The following is a 22,979-nucleotide window of genomic DNA, read 5'->3' on the forward strand; positions in this document are numbered from 1 at the left end:
TACATGTCATTCACTCAATCCTCTTTAGGATAGTCCATTGTGCTGTCGTGGCCATAGTGTTAAAGCCACACCTGCCTGTTTCTGTTGTTCCTGTGTTTAACCTTTATTAGACAAACGAACCTGCTGTGGCTCTCTCTATCCTTGATTTTTTTTTGACATTTCAGATTTCTTACCCATCTTTTACGTCTGCATGTTTATTGACTTGGCCTATGGTCTTTTGGGCTGTTTGTAGGCCTTATTCATCGTCAGTAAATTCTTTGCGTTCCGTTTTTTTATCTACACTTGGATCATGACAAGAGAAACTTAATTACAGCTTAAGTTGCTAAAGGTGAAAAGACAAATCTTTCCTTAAGAGACATTGGTTGAAATGAACGATTAACAGAAAAGCCAAATGAAAATACAGTATATCAGGCCATTACAGAAGACATAATTACATACAAATCAATTACTTATCATTGCATGTTCACAGTTTTTGTTTTCTATAAGAGATTAATAAATATATTTAAGTTTCCCTTTAAAAAAAAAAGTGGTTTAGGAAATCTGGCTTTGTTGTTGGACGTATCAGGCTGGCCAAATCCTGGCCAGTGCTACAAAAATAGAACCACATTAGAATAAATCAGAACTGTCCTCCAAGTTTAGCCGGGGCCACAGGCCTTCAGGTCAGGAAATGTTGCATGCACTTACACACAGCTTGTAGTAGTTTGAATGAGCAGAAATATGAGATTTCCTTTCTCAGACTGATGGAACCAGGAAAGCTGCTAAATTTTAGATGAGGTTTGTAACTGAAAAAATCAAGACTACTACTAATATATTTATAATCTATTATATTTTTAGTATGTTAATATCTGCTGTTTTATTTGGATATCAGTTCTAGCCTAGCAGATCAAAGCGTACACATTTTTTTCTGTCACCTGTACATCTTGTAACATCTTTGGTTCTTACTTAATTGTTCCAATAGCAATGGACGTTTTCTTTATTTTTAATTGCTAAGTTTTACAAAATACATATCATTATTCAACACCTTGGACCCAACTGTTGTTCTTCTCACCGCCCATCCTTCTTTGTGCCCGCTCTGCTCTGCAGCATGACAAGAAGTGTGACTAGGGTATCTCTCAGACCTTCCATCTGTAGTATTAATGGTGTCTTCACTCTCCTCCTCTGTGATCTGTCTGCCTGACACCGCCTGACTGGAGTGCCTCTGTGTGTTAAATCTCCGCCTTCAGTCTGCCATGCCATAGAGTTAAACCCCCAGAGTGGCTTTGTTGTGCTTCTGCAGTAGAATCTCTGCCTTCAGCCTGTCTGCCATAGAGCTAAATCTCAGCTGAGTAAGTGTCCAACTTCGCTGCCACAGACCTAAAAACCTTGTGTGTCCTCAGTTCTGGTTTCCGCTAGTTAATATTTACAGAGGCATCTTGAGTGCGCAGAATTGATTGTGCACCGCGTTTACGTTGACTGTGACTTAGCATTGTGGGGTACCAAAATGTAAACATATTTACTAGTTTGAAGATTTGATCCCTGATACTTTTGCACATAAAGTTCTAGAGGAGTTACTGCTTGACTATTAGTGTTGAAATATTGTTTGTGTGTAAATTTCACTCGAATAATGTGCATTGCATTGTACCTGGATTATTTGTAGGACAGGACATAAGCAAAAAGACAAAGATCTTGCCCTTCAGTGTAAGCATTACATATGCATATTAATACTTCTTCTAGCACCAGCTTTCTTGTTTTGTTAAAAAGTTGTCTTCCGGCTTGTGAAGTTTTTGTACAGCAATCCGGCATAATATTAAAACCACCTGCCTAATATTAACGGAATCCCCCTCAGCTGCCAAAGCAGCTCTGACCCATTAAGTCATGGACTCCACTAGAGATCTCAAGGTTTCCTCTGTCTTTGGCTAGATATCAGCAGAATATCTTTTGAGTCAGTTGTGGGCAACGGTTCTCCATTGGTTCCTCCATGGACCAGCTTTGGCCTGGATTAACCACTGAGTACTGGGAACAACCCAGAAGAGCTGCCATTTTGGAGATGCTATGACCCAGTCATTAAGCCATCACAATCTGGCCCTTTTCAAAGTTGCCAGATTGTGCTCAGTTGCTCAGATCATTGCACTTGCTAATTTTCCTGCTCTCAACACATCGACTTCAAGAACTGACTGTTCACTTCCTGTAGAATATTTCCCGCCCGTTGACAGGGGCCACTGTAATGGAATAATCAGTGTTATTGACTTCACCGGTCTGTGGTTTCAGTGTTTAGCCGTTGTAACAACTGTAACGATATTAGTTGTAGCCAGCGGTGTATGTAATTAAGTTTTTAGATTTTGTTAAACTTTACAGCCTAAAAAAAGGCATTTTTATGACTTTGCCACAGTGTGAAGTTTACAGACTATGCTTGAACATGTGGGTTTGGCCAGTGGCAAAACCACTAATGTGCATTTGAATTTGAGATGCACAACAAGGAAGCAAACCGAGCAGCTCTTTGGATTAAGTGTCAGATGAGCATTTTTTTCCAGCTGATTGGGCATCGTATTTGAGTTTGGAATCCATTTCCATATCAACTGTCCCTAAGCTACAGTAACTTAGTTACCATTAGTTACCTTGATGACAAACAAAGCCAAAAACTCTTTTGTGTGTGTGTGTGCGCGTTTGTATGTTTGGTTGTGTATGTGCGTGTGTGTGTGTGTTCATAATAATTCAAAGTTCATAAACCACAGAATAGCTCTAAGAATGAACTTTGCTGTGCTGTACTGTGTTGCTGTGGTTCCAACAGATCTAACAGCGTTAGATCAACTCATCAACTGAACATGTCACATCAAATTCTCCCAGTAAAAAAGTTGTTCATATGTGAATAAACCAAACATTTATGGAGCAAATAGCAACTGGAAAATAAGCTGTAAATACACATTTATTCAAGATGTGTTCTTCTGCTGCTAGAATGTATATAGTATAGTATTTATCTTCATTATCATTGGTACTAACTTTGAGGATAATTCACTATCAGTCTAGCTTTTTCAGGTTGTAGCTGGAGGCAGCACAGTGGTCGAGTGGTCAGCGCTGCTGCCTCACAGATAGTAAAATTGTCTTTTACATGTTCTCCCAGTGCCTGTGCGGGTTTCCTCCCACAGTTAAAAGACATGCATGTTAGGTTAATTGATGACTCTAAATTGCACATAGCTGTGAATGTGAGTGTGAATTGTTGTGTGTCAGTGTATGTCTCTCTGTGCTGGCCCTGAGATAGACTGGAAACCTGTCCACCCTGTCCTTGCCCCAGCCATCTGCGACCCTGAACAAGATAAGTGGTTACAGATAATGGATGGATGGAGGTTGTAGTTGCAGGGAGTATCACGCCACTCAAAATTTCTTCGCCTTCCCATTTTGTTTTGTGTGTGTGCATGTTTTAGGTTTTCATACATGACTTCTTACTTAATGACTTTACTAAATAGTGACATGAACATGTATATGCATTCACTAAAAGGATTGAAAGAGTTGAATAAAATTCAGGGCTCAGCTTAAATAAAATGATAAAATCCTATACCCATATTCAGATGTTAGAAATCTACTAGTTAGGTCAGATTTCCCCTGTGTGTTTCACACACTCTATGTTTAGTATTTACTATTTCAAAAAAGACATGAATCAATGTTTTTTATTTACTAAAACAACTCTGAGCCTTTTTTTTTTTCATTAGGTAAAACAGTGTTTGCAGACTTCTTTATGTTCTGGACTTTACGGTAAAAAACAATTTTGCTGAGATTTCTGACCGAAGCTGCACCAACATGTAGACTGTGAAGAATGATCCAACACCAAAGAACCGACCACCACTGACCATCTTTTTCTGTCCATCAGCCTGCCTTCTGAATACTTAAAGGAAGCAATGTCACAGGTCTGGGGTGTGTCTGCTTCCTTAGTTAAATCAATTCGATACAGCAGTGTGGAGTGTTGTATCGAAGCACTTCTAGCATGTCATAATCTTAGAATTCTGCCAACTTTCATCAATTTCCTGTGCTAAAATTCAATTACATTTGTGATGTGGGTAATTTGACTTTACCCACATCACCATTCAATGTGATACTGATGATACCATTACTTGCAAGGTTTACTTGTGGATGATGACCTTTGGTGTTCACTGTGTTGCTGATGTTGCTGTTTCGCTGTGCTTGGGTCTACCCTAAACTCTCTCTCGCCTCTTATCAACAGTGTTATCATCTTAGAGTGAGCATCTTTAGCAGTGCTACAACATCTGCTCATGCAACTGTTCTCAAAGCGGCATCCAGGGCCCTAGTCCTTGCCGCAAAATTAGAGATAATTTCATTTGAACAATTAAGTATGGTTAGTCAGCATGATGGTGTAGTGGTTTACACTGTCACCTCATAGCTAGAAGGTACCCTGTTCGGCAGACTGTGGCCTTTCTATGTGGAGTTTGCATGTTCTTCCCGTGTTTGAGTGGGTTTTCACCGGTACTCTGGTTCTCTGCCACAGTCCAAAGACATGCATATTAGGTTAATTGGTGACTCTAAATGTTAGTATGAATGGTTGTTGTTCTCCGTGTGTTTTCCTTTGTCAGCTCTGTGATAGACTGGAGACCTATTCAGTTTATCTGTTTGCCCAATGACAGCTGGGATTAGCTACAGGTTAAACGGTTTCCGATAATGGGTGGATGAGTGCTTTTATTACACATTACTTATTGCAACAGTAATTACTTATTACTCATCAGCAAAACTCACACTATATATTACTTTGCTACTCACCCCAGTTTCGTCAAGAGTGTTGACCAGTAAGAATGCAGCAAATGAACAAAGGTTTCCCTGCTGTTGTTTATTTAGCCATTGTTTAAGCTTTGTACTGATTCCTGTCAGTTCTGATTGGGGTTTTAAATTTAAAGGTATCATGTTCAATAACTTTGAACCTTTAACTGAAAAAGTCGAGTAAGTCAATGTTGTTTTGCACCTTTGAACTCTGCAGTTCCCACTTCCTGCCTCTTTGGTCTTCACACCCTAATTTTCAGATTTTTTGTGTCAGGTGACAGACCACATCTGGGGCAAGGCCAGTTACACACTTGAATAGGGTTTTTATGACTGAAAACATTAGTAAGTTTTAAAACTTAACAAACTATGCTTTTGAAGAATTTGGGGAATGATGTCATTTCATTGGTTACTGACCCATCACCTTTAAAGTTTGTATAATGACATTACCAGCTTGATAATCCTGACCCTAGATGATCCCGCAATAAGACATTTGTGATAAAATCATAGCATGCATGTACATTTGAGCTGCTTTAATAGATCTGGTCTTATCATATGTTGATCTCACAGTTAATCTTTTTCCTCTTTCTGTACATTTAATTTCTCGTTTTGTTCTCATATTTTAATCCGCTTTTCTGTCCTCTTGATTCCCCCTTCTCCTTAGCCTACCATTCAGTGTGTCTCCAACATTCACTCCATTCACACCATTCTCCTCTGCTCCCTCCCTCCGTACTCAATCCCATGATTCAGATCCACTACCTCTCTTTAGTGTTAAGTATTTAAATATTATAGTGTTTTTTTTTTCTATTGCTCCCTTGTTCACTGTCTTTTTCTCCCTCCAACTTTCTGTCTCGCTTTCTCCTTCTCTGCCTTACTGTCCCCTCTGTTTACCTTGCTCTGTCCTCTCTCCCTCCTCTTCACTTCTGCACCATAAAGTACACAGCTTAATGATTCATCCCTCTCTCTGCCCTCGGACTGTTGTGACCCTTATTTTACCACACGGTTCAACCAGACTCCCCTTTCCTTCATCGTCGTCTGTCTGTCCTCTGCAGCCATTGACACTTATCAAGCAAAGCATCTACTGTTAACACAGATAACAGCCAGGACTGGAAACAATAACCGATCCTTCATCTGCTCAGTAATTATTGCCCTGCAGATATTTAATGTGAGGTTTGAATACAGTCAGGATTTTACAGCGCTATTGATTGAATCTGGGAGAGTTGTTTGTGTAGCCATTATGATCTTAGGCACTGGTTTGATTTAATCTGGCTCCATTTGATGACTGTGGCTTTCTACTGCCCAGACGTCCTCATTCATCATTATGAGATGGGCCGATCCACGTTTTAATCATAATATCTCCTGCAATGTTGCTACATCTCACTTTCATCCATTGCTTGGTTGAAGTGTTTTTCTATGTGACTCATGATATAGAATAAGGCACATAATGAATGAGTCAGTGTTTGCAGACTAGGTATTTCCTTCTGATTTAAAAATATATCCACGTTGATGTAGGGTTCAGGTTCTACTTGAACTATTTCAGCAGTTCCAGTTTATTTTAACTTGTCTGTTTACAGGCTTGATAAATGTGTCATCCAGGGACATAACTGGAGAAGCCCATATATGTTATCACTCTGCACAGCTTTGAACGACCAGTGGACTGAATGTTTCTGGGATTCTAAAACCCATCAACGCAGAATGAGATATATTATCTAGTAAAACTACCAGCTGATCTTGCATCAGTTTCATAATCCCCCAGTAAAAATGGTTATATCATGTCAATAAAACCACCACTTAACCTAACATGCATGGCCCACGCAAGCACAAGGAGAACATGCAAACTCAACACAGAAATTCCTCGTTTGGCTGAGGATGCAAACCTGCAACCTTATAGGTTCCATACAGTGAATATAACATTTTCTGATAAACTAAAATATTTAATACCCGCCTATCCCAAACATCAGCCATCAAGTATGTCAAATAAGTATGGAAATACTGATGTGACCTCAAAAAACTAAAAACTTAAATATAAATCAATTTTCAATGGGGGTTTACCAAAAATAAGTTAGGTAGTATTTATGAGTGAAGACAAGCCGTCAGTGGCTTAGGTGGTGGCTGCCTACCCACGATAGGGTCGGAGGTTCGGACCCCGCTCTTCCCAATCACATTTCAAAGTGTCCCTGGATAAGACACTGAACCCCCACCAGCCCCTCCTCATCCCCAACCGTGCAGCACCAGTCCTAAGCCCAGTAGAAATTGGGAGGGTTAGATCAGGAAGGGCATCCAGCCTAAAACAACTGTGCAAAATCAACATGCGGACAAATGATCCACTGTGGCGACCCTGAACTCACAGGATAAGCCGAAAGGACAAAAACAAATAAATTATGAATGAAGAGACACTCAGATCCCCCATATATTCTATACAGAGAACTCCCCATTCATTTTTAAGGGAATGCTGAAAACGGACTTCAGGATACCAAGCAAACTGAAGCTACTAAATCCTGCAGATGAGCATCATGTAAGTACAATTTACTACTATTATGGCTTTGTTGTTTTGGCTTGTTGCTAACATTTAGTAAAGTTACCAAATCAAGCCTGGGGGCTTTGTGTAACTAATGGTACAGTGTCAGGTTTATTTGCAATTCTAGTTTAAGCCTGTGCTTTTAGTTTTGCTTTAGCTGATTTTAGCAACTTAATGCTAACATATTATTTTTGTTTTTAGGAAATACATCGTCACATCATGTTGCCAATTCTAACATTGGATTCTGCTAAGAGGACTCATTGGAGGAACAGCCTTCGTCTTTTACAAGCCTGGGTTGTGTAAACAATTACATCAATCTCCATCTCCTAATGGGATTCGGACATTACCTGGGAGTCACAGAGACATTTGATGCACAGAGGACAGACCAGCGGTTTTATTAGCTCTCAAAATCAATGCAAAAAGTGTCCAAGCCAATCTGACTGATTTCAAGAACTTTCATATTTTTGCCCTTTGTTAATAAATGATCAAATTTAACTGCAGATTTCAGTGAGATATTTTTTCACTTGTATAAACTGTTACATTAATGTGAATGTGCTCTACTAAGCTGGTTACATGTAACATGGATTGTGTGCACAGTATAAGTTAGGATAATCTGTTTCACATGTCCTCATTTAAATATTAATTTTTCACCACACCATGACTGGTATCAAGACAGACAAATATCAACTAATGTGCAAAACAGCACAGGCCAAATGCTACAGGACCTTCAAGTTATTTGTATTAGAGTTGTCTTTTCACATATAAGTTACCAATAGCTTAGCGCGATGGATAGCTTTTCTTAACCAAAATAGTCATAAATGTTATATAAATTATGTTATTGGAGCTACTGCCATATAATGATAAAAACATTGATACATTGGGGGGCAAGTGTTGACGTTAGTGCACTATATGGTAGTGTTGACTTCCATCTCCGGTGTGTGAGCCTAGAACAGATTCTTCCCCAGCCAGTAAAATTTTGATGATGTTCTCCTGAAAAAAGACAAAGCACTGCATTTTATATTGACTGGAAAACACTACACTGGGGTTATTTTGAATCTGTTGAATTTTATTACAATATATTGACATGGTTCTATTACTGAGCTCAGCACAAATATCAGTAACGCTACATAACAGCAAGCTGTCTGTGTACAGTAGATGCAGTGCAGATGAACACACCAACATGAAATGATACGTGAAGCACATTTGTAATGAATAGAAAAGTAACAATACTACATGTAATTTCACGTTAATATGTGTAAGTGTGACATAACACACATGGTGTTGTAAGTGATTACTGAAACAATAGCGACAAATGTTAGCCTCTGATAACCCCGTCATTATGTGAAGTAATATGATACTTTTCAACAGAAATCTGACCTGAACGCAGCTGCTTTTTGCTGCTAGAGCTGAGCAGAGGTTGGTTTTTGTCCTGGCCTTTGTCCAAGTGTATCAATGAAATGGCTGTTTTTCATTTTTCAAACCCCACCTCATACTTTCACCCACTAAACTGCATTAAAGCCCCCTGGTTTGAAGTAGGCGATAAAAACCTATAGTTTTCAAATTTAATACACCTTTTTCTCTTATTATCCTGACCCAGAACACCCATTTCAAATGAAATTGCAGATTTCAACAAATATCTATAAATTTACTAGTTTTTTAGCAATGAAAGATCCCTTTAAACTTACATTTAGTTAGTTGATAATTCATTTATTGAGATACTTGACAGTGTAATTCAATGTAATGAGGCAGTTTACTTATCTACACCCTTAATACTAAGAAGACCTGTTTAAGCAGGGGAGCATGTGTGATAATCATTGTTGCCAACTTGGCCACTAGATTTAGTACATTTTTAGTAGATTTTCTAACAGCTTTAGCAATTTCTTTTTTCTTTTTTAAAAAACTGACCAGTAACTATTGGCTGACTTTAGGTAAATGCCTTGAGAAAAGTTGTAAAAATGTCAGTAAATGCATCTCCTGACTGTGGTTAGTGTGTGGGGCAGGGCAACAGCACACTCAGCAGCCGGTGTGTGTCCTGTTGCCCTGGTGTGAATTGGCCAAAACAGTCAATCCTCTTCATACATTGTCCCAATAATTTACTTGTCATGCGTTTTGATAAAGTTATATTAACGTTTGGGCCCTGAGGGAAGTGTCTAATGGCAGGCTAAAGCTAGAGTTGGATTTTGTGTAAATGTAATTTATTTATGCAGATGTCATTTTAAAAACAGTTATGCCTTTGTGACATCACAGATGTGCAAATTAGCCTTTATCATCATCTAGCAACTTCTAGTGACTTTAGGCTGGTTTTGGCTACAACGGCTTTCGGCTTGTCCCTTTAGGGATCGCCACAGCAGAACATGCACCACAAGTTGATTTGGCATGAGTTTTTACACCAGGTGCGTTCCTGCCACATCCCCTTTCTGATTAATTTTAATTAATTTTATTTTAAAAATTAAACAATACAAAAACTGCACAAATATATGATTTTTGCATGTTTTTTTATGTTTCAGTTGACAGATACACATTTAAAAAATGTCAGTAATTGTATTATATCACAAATTCTCATTACATCACATTTAACAAAAAAAGAAAATATTCCAAAAAAACATTCCTATTAGCATGAAGCATTAGATGCTGCTCACAAATCTTAAACATTTGTTCTTATAGGTCACAACCAATGTCACATGCTTCTATTTGAATCGATACAAGTACTTTTTTAACTGTAGAATTGAAGAAAACTCATTAACCAGTTTTCAGGACTCAGATATGCGAAAGTTCTTCCTTTAATGGATGTAGACTGTTCTCACCTAAGAGCAAACTCAAAAACATTGATGAAACTTAGAATTTGTGAAAGTTGCAAAACTGGATTCTATGAAGAAATTTCTTCTTCAGAAAGGTCAACTGACGTTTAGGTTATTAAACATTGTTAAGGAAGGAAAGAAATACAGTGAGCTAGCACTTAGAGCCGACCTGACAGGACTATACAAGACCCCTGAAGTGGTTTTATTACATGGCAAAATAGCTTACATGCTCTGACCTTAAGAATTACCATTACCAGAGAGTGTTCAGGTTGCATGTCAGAGGTTAATTTAATCAAAATTAAACTAAACATATGCCGAAGTACTAAGAAACTATTTAGACCCACTGTATAGTAGTGACTTTGTCAGGATAAATCCTCCACAGTACATTAGTTAGTACAAGATAATGAACGACAAACAGGCAGACATTTACAAAATACACTTTAAATGCAACTTTCAGTTTTTCACTCTACTGTTTTTATCCTGAAGTACATGCCATCAGCAGTGTTGGCAAATGGTGCTATTGTGACCCTGCATGCTAAGTGGTACCATAGTCTAAAGGTCAGAAGTGGGTCAACTGTAAAAAGTTCACCAGGGTCTAGCTCATTTAAGCATTAACACTACCACAGTGTTATTGGCTGTTAACTGTGTACGTTATGTTCTCTAGACGATGACATTATCGCCCTAGATGGTAATAGGGGAATAAGACATCATTAAATGTAAGCGTATGCTGCTCCCCTTCCAGCTGAGGCACAGGGGAGACATAAAGCCATATTCTGCAGAATTTAGATCAGATAAAGTATAACAGAGAAATAAATGTTTCTTTTTGTACATGCTTCCTCGTGCCAGCTCTTGTACACTTCTTGTATTCACGTCTGGGACTTTTTATTTATGCCTGTTACTTTATTTCATTATTACCTTTCAGCTGTATTTCAGAGCAATAAGTCAATATTTGCCAGAGTTATTTTTTTTATGTCTCAGGCTCTTTGTACTTCACATCTTACTACATCTACATTTTTCCAACTTAAGGACAACAAACTGTCCATATAATGTTTGTAATGAAGTACTGTGGCTCTTCTATTAAAGGGCAGTTTGACTAGTTATCTACAGTGTTTGTTCCACTGCATAAAGAGATGTGCAAAAGGACCAGTAAGATGTTGCACATAGTTCAGTTTTGAAGATAGAGATTTGAGTTTTATGGGCTGGAAAGTTGTAGGTTGTACTTTTTTCTTTTTACACCCAGACATGTACACTACAAGTACTGATCTTTGATTCTAAACATACAGTAAAACTGCAAATACTTTACATCATTGACTGCCACATTTAAATGCCACCAAATACAACAATGATAATAATCGTACTGGCTTACTGGTAGGAAATAGGTGCCCTACTGAATCCTAGAAGGGTGACAAAGTTCAAATTTACTTTTATGTCATTATTTATTTATTATATTTTCAAGCCAATATTAGTAGTTTAGACTGCCAGAACGTATAAACAGTGGTTGTTCTGGATGTCTTTTAACTTGATGAGTTATATGGATGCAAGTTTGTGAGTTCACTTAAATGATCATATCAAGTTTTTCAGCAACTCTTTTATAGTTTCAAACTTTGAAAGTGTACTTGATGGAACATGAACATTTTATTAATGTGTCGTGATCTGACCCTTCAAATTCACTTCATGTTCTGGACGTTTATTTTGTAGCCCTTTCCCCACTTCCTGTTCCCAGTTTATTTCACTATCCTCACCACTCATCGCCGTTCACAATTGTTTACACATGTTCCCCTGCGTATTTAGACCCAGTTCTCCCCACAGTTCCCTGCCAGATCCTTGTCTTTTCTCCCCGATGGAACATCATGCCTTCTGGTTTAGTTTTCATATCTGTTCCTTACTAACTCTGTTGTTGTTCAAGTTTCACCTTACACCCTTAACTAGTCTGCCTTTGATATTCATGTTAGATATTACACTTGTTTATGCCCCGCTCAGTTGATGTCCTGCTTCAGGTTACCGGGTTTCGCTTTTGTCGTTACTTTGCGCTCCACTTCCCCGTACTTTGGCATTTCTTTAGTTATCCCAGTCTTGGTTTTTGTTTGCCTGTTAGTCTTAAGTAATTCTAGCCCAGCCATGTGTTTAAGTTTTCCTGGTGAGTGTTGGCCAGCTGCATTGCAGCTCCCCCATTGGTGTGTAGAGTGTGTGTTTGTGTGTGTGTGTGTGTGATTGTGAGTGCGAATGGGTGAATGAGAAGCAGTGTAAAGCGCTTTGAGTGCCAATGGGTACAAAAGCCTATTGCCTCGCCTGATTCCAACCTCCTTCTGGAGTGAATTTTGTTATCTTGTTCCTTCCTCTGTGTTTCAAAATGAAGTTCCTTTGTTTAATCACATTGCCTCTCACTGTGTTCGCTGTTGGTCTGTTCTAATACACAAACCTTGACATATCGGCTTTTCAGAATAATAGCCAAAAGAGTAACAATGATTAAGGTTAGTGCTGAGTTATTGCCTACTCCCAGACACTTGAAGAAGCAGATATTGTCTTTGCACTGATTTTCTATTTTGAAATGTTCATTCTACAAATGTTTGGTAAGTACAACCCTAATTCCAAAGAAGCTGGGACAATGTTTAAATAAAAATAGAATGCCCATCAACCCATATTTTATTAACAATATCAAAGTTGGAACAAGTGCAATTACTGGCAAAGTAATTGCCGTACATCAAAAACAAATGAAGGAGCATTTGACAACTAATTCGATTAATTAGGAACAGGTCAGTAGCATGACAGGTTATAAAAAGAGCATTTCAGAGACGCAGAGCCTGTTGCATGTAAAGATGGGCAGAGGTTCACCAATCTGCGACAAAGTGCGTCTTAAAATGGAATAAACAATTTCAGAAAAATGTTCCTCAATGTAAAATTGCAAAGACTTTAAAGATCCCACCATCTGCAATATATAATATCAAAAGATTCAGAGAATCAGGATCAATCTCTGTGCACAAGGCCAAAGGTCAAAACTGGATGCGTGATTCGCGAGGCACTGCATTAAAACAGACATGATTCTCTACTGTATATCCCCGCATGGCCTCAACACTTCAAGAAATTCCACAGTGAACACAGGTTACTGTGCACTCCACAAATGTCTGGTAAAGTTTCATCTTGCAAAGAAGAAGCCATATGTGAACACAATCAAGAAACACTGCAGTGTTCTTTGGGCGAAAGCTCATTTACAATGGTCTGATGCAAAATGGAAAACTGTTCTGTGGTCAGATTAATTTAAAATTTGAACCTTTTTGGGGAAACCATGGATGCTGTGGACTAGAGAGGAGAGAGACCATCCAGCTTGTTATCAGCAGACAGTGCAAAAGCCTGCATCTCTGATAGGGGTGCATTAGTGCCTATGGCGTGGGTACCATCAATGTTGAAAAGTACAGAGGTTTTAGAGCAACATATCCTCCCATCTAGAAAACATCTCTTTCAGGGAAGGCCTTGAATCTTTCTGCAAGACAATGGTAAACCCCATATTGCATCCATCACAACAGCATGGCTTGACAGGAGAAAAGTCTGGGTGCTGAACTGGCCTGGCTGCTTTCCAGACCGTTAGACCAATAAAAACATTTGCAACATCATAAAACAAAAAATCAGACAACAAAGGCCAAGAATACACTTTAAGAATGTTGTCTCAAGAATGGGACAACATTCTTCTTCAAAACTCCAGTAACTGCTCCCCTCACTTCCCCGATGTGTCAGAGAGTTGTTAAAAGAAGGGATCCTACACAACGGTAAACATCTCCCTGTTCCAACTTATTTGAAAAGTGTTGCTGCCATCAAATTCAAATTCATCTAATATTTTCCATGCAATTATAAAATGTTTCATTTTCAACAACTGATATGTTTGTCTTCTGTTGTGAATAAAATATGAGTTGGAAAGACTTGCAAATCATCGCATTCTGATTTTATTTAGGTTTTACACATTGTCCCAACTTAGTTTGAATTGGAAATGTAGAAGAACACAATAAGTGAAGTGCCACAAGGGTTAAATTGATCTAAACAGCCTCCCTTGTGCTGTACAACTGGTTTGATGACTCTACTTTCATTTCCCTTACCTTTTTTTAAGCTTAAAAGGTTTTTTCATTTTTATTTAGTTAGTTAGACATTTTTGTTTCAGTTTTAGTTTAGTCCTTACAGTGAACTCAATTCAACTTTCAATTTCAGTTTATAAATGTTTAACTACAAAAACCTAGTGGTCTACTAATGTTAACTAGTTTTGTGTACTGCATTTAATTAAGGTTTCACTGTAAAAATGTATGACTATGAAGAAAAATATTCGTAAAGTATGTAAATGGATCATAGAGTTCACTGCAACAGGGAGTTTATATGCAATGAAGTAATGAGATTACTTACAGAGACCAGATTATGTGGGGAATCAGAACACATTTACATGCACTGTAATCTGGTTACTGTAAATATGCAAATTATATTGCGTTGGAAACGTGGCTGTCTTATTCTAACTGTAGTGAGAGTTGATGGTCGTGACTTATTATAGACACATTGCTTTTTATAATTTCTTTTAAACCACATTCTCAATATTTACTTGTAGCCTTTATACAATTAAAGTTAAAGTTTTCTTCAGAAACTGTAGGCAGCATCTCATAGGGGCATAAAATGTTTCAGCACAGGTAATTTTTAGATGTTGCTGCATGAGGCTATGAACAAAAAAGTTATATTAGAAGTTTTTAGAAGGTGTATTTTCATCGTGTCTGTGGTAAATTAAATTTATATAAACCCTCTTGTCTAAATTTGATGGCATACAGCAAACACACACTGTAAGACTGAACCTTTAAAAACAAATAGGTCAGCTCTCAATTGGCTAAAGCAGGTAGAAAAAAGGTACCAATGTGTGAAAATATCCCTAACCCGTCATAGCTTTGCTGTTTATCTGACTTCACGGTGCTGCCCAGACACAGCCATCTTTGTTAGTCTTGAGGTCTTCATCATTGAGCAGTGGTTATTTGGGAGCCGCATCAGGGTCTCAGAGCTGAGCTGAACTGCCACTGGTTGATGAAATATGTATTGGCCAGAGATTGAGTTGTGTGACCTTGTCTTAGAAGTGTGTATGTGGGAGTGTTTTTGTGTGTTTGTGCGGTGGCTGACCAGAATAAGTCTCCATGGGAGCATTTAATAGCACTTCAGAGTGTGTGACAGCTCTATCTAGTCAGCCTCTTCCACTGTTATTGCATAGTCATGCAATGTGTGAGTGTGTGTATTACTTGTGTGTTCACAGTGTATTCCTCCCACAGACAGGTAGATTGGAGAGCAGATTGCCAGTAGGTCTGGAGTTCTGAATATTAAAATGACTTCTGTTCCATTATTTCAAAGAGTACAGTCTGCGTGTCACAATGAATTTCGAAATCTGTACATATAGAGAAATAATACATTATTACCAATCACAATTACCTCATATCCCGACATTCAGTAAAAAATATATTTTCCAGACAGAGACCTGCTCTACTCAGACATGGGGTCAATCAGACAGTGCACAGGCTTTGCCTTAGGTTGCTGCTTCAGCATGGCAGAGTCTGTTTAACTTCTGGTCCGACGGAATTGAACATTTGTGTTCTCATGTACGGCTCCTTCAGGTGCTGTGTAGAGATGTTAAGGGTTGAAGTAGATAAAAACAGCTTACATTTAAGTCTAACATACTTTAAGCAGTTCCACATCAGTAATAGCAGTATTTAATGCAAAAATTCATCAAAATACAGAAGAAAATGTATATTTCTCAAGTCTCTGGAGAGTGAAAATGATTTTGATTCATAATTTCACCAGAATTATGTAGCCTCACTCATAAATATCTGTATTGATGTGTGTGGGCTAAGGGGTCTCTCAGCAAACCTCAGAACCTGTTTGTATTTATTCTATATTGTGTTATATAATCACCATTTGCATCAGTTTTATCATGAGTGCCCTTCTTTGCCTTCTGAGACACCTCTGTTCAGAGATAAGCAACAGTTTTGTGTTGAAAACAGCAACAATGCTAATTATATTTCTGTCCCTTACAGTTACATCTCTTTGCTGTGTATGGAATAGAAGTGTATTTAAGGGCGTTATAGGGTTGAATGTTTTTATCTGTCAACATCAGTGTTTGGTCATTATTCCTTGCAAATATGCCATCAGGATTGCCACTGATCTGATTGTTATGATTAGGGGATGACTGATTGGTAATTATAAGAGCATCTGTGTGTTTTAATTGCTGTAGCCAAAATTGGGAGTTTCTGTTTCATGCAGATTAGCCAATTGCGAAAAGATATACTGTAGTTAATATCTAAGTATTTCTTAGCTCTATAGTGATAGTGGAAACGAGCAGATTTCCCTATTTTAATAATTATTAAAGCTTGTTGCCACTTGAGGCAAAAGTATGACAGTCTCCTTCTGACAGAGAAGGTTTCAAGGCTCCATCTGCTGTTGGAGAAATTCAAGAACAGATATGACAGTGTTCTGCCAAAGTAAATTTTTCTCATCTTCAAGTATATGATTTGTGTTCATTTCCTTCAGTGACTGTAGTTTCAGGGTTGTATTAATTTAAAATGAGGCCAGATAATGATGAAGAAGTACTGCTGTCAAATAATACTCATATTCATGCATTTCTTATTAAAATAAATGGAAGGTTATCATGCAACTTTTGTATATACAGCATATGAAAAGTCGTGTTGTTAAATGTGATCAACCAAGCACAGCTGCTGATCATGCAATGGTCCTCCTGAGAGAAACCATGATTTACCAGGACACATCTCATCCCAGTGATGAGCCAGCTGCAGGAAAAACAACCCAAACTGGAAGCCTAACAGCTGATTTAGCATTTGAGTCATTATGCAGCTTTTGATCCCCACCACTCAGTGAATGTTAATTATTGAATCACATCACAGTGCTGCTTTTCTGTGGAACCTTGATTCACTGGTGTTTTTCATTAGTGAAACATCACAGAGGACTGCCCGAAAACAGGATAACACAACATTTAGTTTGGTTCAAGTGTGTGTTCTTATTGTACAAAAGGAAATACATGCAGCACCTGCAGTGGCTGTAATAGACAAATGGAATTAAATGAGCTTGTGTTTTTTATTTCTGCATTTTTAAATTCTAATGATTATTGTTTGTAAATTAATTTGTCGTTGGTGAAAGCAGCTTATTAGGATCCATGGTTCAGTTTTAATATCATGTGTCATTGAAGAAAAATGTCAGTTCTTCAAGCAAATGCAGGTTTAGGTAGATGGGTGACAAAGCACTGGACTTTACCATGTGGCGCTACTTTGTGTTTCTCATTTCACACTGACAGATGTTTTTTTATCATGCATGCATGATAGGCTCCTCTGGCAGTATCAATCTAGTTCTCATCTCACAATCTTCTCATGTACACTGTTGTATCTGAAGTGAATCCAAACTGAAATTAAATTTTGTACTAAAGAGTTTCTTGAGAATTAAATGTAATTAAATATTCAGCAAAAAACTAAATTTAACAAAACAAACAGGTGAAGCAGTTTACTGAAAGAATGACAATAACAGCCATTTTAGTTCATTCACAGCTGCATACTGGTCATTCATGTTTCTTTCTGGCTGTGACAACTGAACATACTGGTGCCCCCTTTAACACAAAGTCAAGGAGCCGTGGCCACAGGAAAGAATATTCAGTGACAAACTTCATCAACTTTCCTCAAGAAAAGTGCATTTGTAACTAGTTGCTTTTTCAACACAATGTTATTAAAGAGGTCTTAACAGCAGGGAGTCATGTGACCACAGATACCTAAACAGGTCCTCCCTTTACTAAGGGTGCAGATTAGTGGTTCTCAATGTTTTTGCATTGGAGTACACCCTAATTGTAATTAAGAGATGCTAAGCACCCCCAGCCTACCACAACACTGAAAGAATAATGATTTATTATCGGTGTAATAAGTAAGTAATCACAGGGTCCCAAATTATGGTTTTGGCCCACTGTGACTGCTTAATGAAAATATTACCCAGTCAAGCGTATTGTTTTACCGGCCAAAATAATAAAATGCTTTTCTTTGTTTCAACTATTATATATTTGTTTCAGATATTGATCAACAGTGAATAAATTCCTTTGATTCATATTTTATTAAAAAAATAAAGGTCAAGAAGTCTTGCTCTCAAAGTTCTACACTTAGTGTTTCCAAAGCATAGATGACCTACAGTCTGTACTGTAGAAAGTTAAAAAAAAAAAAGAATTTAATAACGTTGAGTGATTTTGTTTGAGTCAGAATGTTCACACCGTGGACAGGATAGTGCATCCTGCTTGGGGAGGATCAAAGTCTGCAGTGGTCAAACATACAGTAGCACATAGACAGTTTGGTTCAAAAGGCCAAGGAGCAGCAGCACAAAGACCTAAAAGACTGGATAACACAAAAGAATGAAAAGGGGGTTATGAATCATTTGTTGGAATACTGCCAGTCCTGTTTTAAATAAATTAAATATTTTACATCTATAGGTTAGGGAGTGTTGAATTAAAATTATATTTCTGTTTCAGTGTCATCAAAGTGATGCGACTTTAGCAGCAGGCCAATTACTGAGTGTTATCTGTTAGTAGGTCTAGTAGTTATAGTAGGCTCAGAAGGTTGTCAGGTCATATCATGTGCAGGATCTTTGTTGTTATGGCCAGAATAATAAATGTAGAGCAACAAAATATTGAAGTATAAGCAAAAAACAGGTTGGTTAGGTTAAGGGTAAAGATCATGGTTTGAATTGTTTATTAACTAATTATTGCCTAATTACCCCACTTATCAATGATAACCTCCCTTTAACCTACTAGTAGCAGCCCTACTAAACCATAACTATAGACATGAGAATGACTCCTAATGACAATTTACTGGCTAGGTAACTCTTAAATTAGCCGATGTGGCTCTGAGATGTGGCTCTGAGTCAACACCACAACCAATTTGCTTTGCACTGTTTCATCTTAATAAATGCCACGCCTGCTTGTTCCTCTCCTCTCACCTGTTCACAATGTGCGCTACACTGCCACCAAAAAAAAACACAGACCATCTGCACTTTTTTTTTTGTACATAGGAGCTCTCTATGACTAAATCTAATTAAATACCAATCCATAGAAGGGTTTAACATGATATTTTTATAGACCTATCTATTTGGAGTAGTTTAGTCTCAGCTATGCCTCTTAATAATACAACCTATGCTCTGTAAAACTCCATACAATAATATTTTAATATTAAGCTATTCTCATATGATTCTCAGAAATGCTGTAGGGCAGCACATAAAACAAATCCAATCTGACTTTTACCCTATACATCTCAACTGAGTCCATTTTCTGTAAAACGTTTCCTGGCCGGTGAGTGTCAAACATTATGTGGAGTGTTCTGACATCACCTGCAGTCCATAGTTATGAGAGTCAAGGAAAATATTTGAGAAAAATGCATCAATTCGATATGAACCAAATTTTAAGTGTACCATACAGGATTACTAGCACAGGTTGCACAAATACACACACATACACACACACACAGAACAGTGAACTCTGAGATCACACACATCCAAATACACACTCTCACATAGGCACCACTATAATTAATTTATGATCCAGCCCTATGATTTATTTTTGTCCCTATCTGACCTTATGCGCTGCTTGAATGTGAAATGTCCTCAAGGATTTGTGGAGCTTGGCGGAGCTGAAGGCAAATGTGCATGCACACACACGCGCAAACACACACACAGACACATTCAGTACCTCCCTGGCTGCAGAGCTCGAGTCCTTCTAGACCATGTATCATAAACCTTCATTTCTCCTCAATTGCCTGAACTCCCTCACCTTCCTTCTTCACATCTTTTTCACTAATTTTCTCCATCGCTCTCTCTGTTCATCCCTATGGACCATCTGAAAATAGCAGCCAAGGGAAAAGTGGGTCATCTGCCATGTGTGTGTGTGTTTGTGTGTGTGTGTGTGTGTGTGTGTGTGTGGGGGGGGGGGGGTCTGTGTATAGTGAGTTTGTCTCTGTGTGTAACATAACAAATTTTCAAACAGCTGCACCTCAGTACCTCAGAGTTTTACTTTTTTATCAATGCAACATTTGTAAGACAAACAATTCATTGTGTTCATAGCCACACTCACTGTGTAATGATGTAACATGTAAGTAGCAATTTTCATCCATACGTTATTTTAGTTTTCATTTTCAAACCATCTACTATTCTTAAATTATTCTAACTCTCTATATTGTCTGTGATGGAGCTGGATAATGAGAAGTAAAAAAATATATTTGTCTCATGTAGTGGGCACTTAGGTTTCCAGTGAAGCACAGAATTCATTTATTTCAGGTATTTTCCTGTTTATCTTTGGCTCAGATTGCTACTGTTAACTCCGATATGTGTATTTGCGATATTGCTTTGTTACAGTTAGTTTCTCCCTCAAATTAGGGTAAATACTGCTTAAGAAACTTCCTGGCAGACCACCAACAGGAAATTTTCTGTACTGTCACTTTGCTGTTGATTGATATTGTCCCAATTCATAATTGAGCGAATTTACTAAACATACATTTAATAATATATATTGCATAATAAAATAATCTACCTGTATGGCACTTAGGTCAGTGTTGTTTGTTATAAAAGATGTTCTATAAATAACTTAATCTGGCCTCAACCCTAACATTTAACCTTAACCTCAGGGTCTTGACACACCACAGGCAGCTATCAGTCAATGTCTAGCTGTTTAGCTGGCATAGTTTCTGCAGTGTGCACTGCACCATTTGCACTAGTTGGACCAGTTTTCAGCCGATCCAGCTTGTTGAATATTCCATTCCATTACATTCCATCTGTGAGAAACACCACTCTCTCGTCTTTGCGGTGTGATCAACTGCTACCTGTTGGCTCAGACAAAAAGTTACATGTCTTCAGCAGTTGTTTTTTTTTTCGATACAAGTTAGTTATAGTTATAGTTACAAGTTATACAACTTAGAGCAAGTAATCACCCTTAAATTCAATGAAGGCAGTGTTCCTACAACGTCAGCGTTAATCTTGGTTCCAATATTGTGAAATTGATAGTCTTTAATGATCTGATACAGAAAGTGCTATATTCTATGTTATTTAAGACATTCAGGTGTAAATACAATTAAATAAAAACTGACATTTGATTTGATGTCCAACTTCTGATCATAAACCCAAATGTCTATAATTTGCTGCAAAAACATTTAGCCTTGATGTTGCAATCCTTTTGGTATCCTCTGGTATAATATAAATGGAAACTGTAGGATTCTAGGCTTTTTGGAGCTAACCCTATTTTGGGGACTAAAAGCCAGGTTATGTCAGCTGCTGCTACTGCAGCACAGATTTTGACTTCTTTCTTCTCAGTTGGGTTTAAAAACCTTATTAATGTGTGATGCTAAATAACTACAACACAGATTTGTGTACATTTCTTTCTATAGCCCTTCAATGATATCCAAAAGGATTTGATAAGCAACCGTTATGTATGATAGTATCTATAGATGAACATCTAAGAGCAGAATCTGCTTCTAAAACCACATCACAATTGCAGTGTTCCTGCTTCTCTGATAAAAGTAAAAGCATTGTTGCTATTTTGACTGGAGCACTTATTTACCACACAACAGTCTTGTTTGTTTTCATCTGTGTGCAAGCTCGGCTCATGTGGCCCAGCAGTTGATCTAATTATCTGTTATGTTTTAAACTAATATAGTTAGGCTTAATGGGTCCCACACAAACAACACAGGAGGGGATTACTGAACACTATAAAACAACCAAGAGAGGTAGTATATGTGACAGTGTATGAGAGTAAAAATAGGCAAACGTGCACAGATTAATGCTTAAAAAATACTACACCATGATAAAAACGTAGCCAATAAGTCAACCTTTCTGATGTAAAAGCCGTTGTCATGCTGGGAGTGATGGATGCCGTTTGGTACAGTATAAAGGGCAGGTTGGGATTTTTCCAAATCTGTCTAAATAAAACAACTAGACGCCATAAATAAGTGTACAGTTGGATGCAAAAATTAGCATCTCCTTATTTTGAAGTGGCAAAAGGAATAAAAGAAAATTGCAGCCAAAGATCAACGCCTTTTAGATTGTCCCTTTAGGGGTCACCACAGTTGAACGTGGCCTGGATCTTGATTTGTCATGAGTTTATTTTTATGCCAGATGCCCTTCTTGTCGCAACCCTCTCTTGGGTGGGATTTGATCCTGCGTCTGTCTGCATCCCAACCCTATGCTCTACCCACTGAGCCATCAGGCCCCCAAAAAGAGAGTTGCAGCCATCTGTATAATATATAGAACATTGAAAAGTTTAATTATTGCTGTCATCATCAGGACCCATGCAGCCTGATAGTGTATAGCCTGGCTCAACATCTCTGGATTTGTAAAGTGGACTACACACCACATTTATGACAAAATATCAACAAGATAAGTTGTTAAGAAGTTGTTCAATGTTACTGATTGGTTAGGTTTAACTAATGGGATGCTTTTTTAAGCCAACAATCCAAACTTTGTATGAATATTAACTGTAGTCGACCAGCTACACTACAGGCGTTCTGAATTTCAGCTCAGTGTCTCAGAACAAACTTATTTAACTGTTGATTTTTTTCCCACACATTCAAGATATATACAATAAAAACAAAGGAGCTGTGAATTGAACTAAGAATTGGTTTCAGTTGCCTAAGAGAACTGAATTAAAGGCAACATGTGGAAAAGTCATTACTAGTATGTATCTGTCTATATTGACCCAATAAAAAAACACTGACTGCATAAAAAGCTACCTTTGTGGAGCTGTAATTGTAACAGCTTGAAATCAAATGCATTGTACAGCTCAACAAATAAAAAAAAAAACCACATCTTTAGGCCCCAACACTACAATGAATGGCAGTTCTTTCCATTTAAAAGCAGTTTCTGGTCACAGTTACTCGATTTATTTTACTGTGTTATATTAC

The 22,979-nt window shown here is 37.8% G+C and overlaps 1 protein-coding gene across 1 annotated transcript in view; it reads left to right on the forward strand.

Moving 5' to 3' along the window:
• znrf1 (zinc and ring finger 1) overlaps positions 1–22,979 on the forward strand; it is a 54,941-nt gene that overhangs the window by 13,248 nt on the left and 18,714 nt on the right. The window lies entirely within an intron of this gene.

The sequence above is a fragment of the Channa argus genome, chromosome 4 (genome assembly GCF_033026475.1).
Source record: "Channa argus isolate prfri chromosome 4, Channa argus male v1.0, whole genome shotgun sequence".
NCBI classification, from domain to species: Eukaryota; Metazoa; Chordata; class Actinopteri; order Anabantiformes; family Channidae; genus Channa; species Channa argus.